This window comes from Limulus polyphemus, unplaced genomic scaffold (assembly GCF_000517525.1).
Source record: "Limulus polyphemus unplaced genomic scaffold, Limulus_polyphemus-2.1.2 Scaffold1230, whole genome shotgun sequence".
In the NCBI taxonomy this organism is placed as follows: Eukaryota; Metazoa; Arthropoda; class Merostomata; order Xiphosura; family Limulidae; genus Limulus; species Limulus polyphemus.
In genome coordinates this window covers 307,234-308,091 of record NW_013666840.1, presented here as the reverse complement: position 1 = coordinate 308,091, position 858 = coordinate 307,234, and the positions used below count along the sequence as shown (strand labels likewise).

Below are 858 nucleotides of genomic sequence, written 5' to 3'. Positions count from 1 at the left end.
TATACCACTAATATCAAGATTAATATTTCAATAAATAAAGGGAGTTAGAAAAAGAAAACATATGCACAAAACTACAAAATATCTAATAGACACTTCTCCACTATCTCTCGTGAACAAACTTATTGAAGCTCATGACACGGTTTATATTCAAGAGATTAAAGATGCATTTTAACATTATTTACACTCTTCTCCGACATTATTATTTACAAGTCACAGATAGGGAAACTGATGTCAGTCTCATAAATTATGAATTTTAAATGACGTAATTAGCTAGAAGGTGAGTTAGCGTTTGAATGTAAAGTAAAATTTAATAGATTAACTAAACAATAGAAAGAATAAAGTGAACTGAAAACAAAACCATAAAGAAATAAAAATAAAGCTTGCTACCTCACACTCCTTGCCCTTTCGAAAAAATGAAGTGATTACATTAATCACTCCTAAATTCCCAGTTTTCCTATCATTACTTTTAACGACCTCGTTATACTGACATCATGAATCCGGCCTAGTTTAAATACATATGCCTTACAAAGGAAATTCGTTCATATTCTTCAATTTTCCACTTCTCTGCCTTCCGGCTCAAGTTTCAAGAAATCCTCGAGTTCAAAGACAAGTAAGCTCCAATAATTAATTAACTAGTTAGAACAGATTAATTCATATGATCATTATTTACATACTCTTTACCAACATTAATATCTGTACGTAACCGATATGGGAAACTAGTATCAGTCTGATAACTCGTAGAATTTAAAAGTTAATGCGATTAGCTACGAGAGTTAGCGTTTAAATGTAAATTAGAAATAGACAGATTAACTAAACGATAGAAGAAATAATTGAATGGTAAACAAAAGCATAACAAAA

General features: G+C 30.2%; 1 long non-coding RNA gene across 2 annotated transcripts in view; it reads right to left on the bottom strand.

Moving 5' to 3' along the window:
* LOC111086591 overlaps window positions 1-858 on the bottom strand; it is an 11,461-nt gene that overhangs the window by 9,011 nt on the left and 1,592 nt on the right. The window lies entirely within an intron of this gene.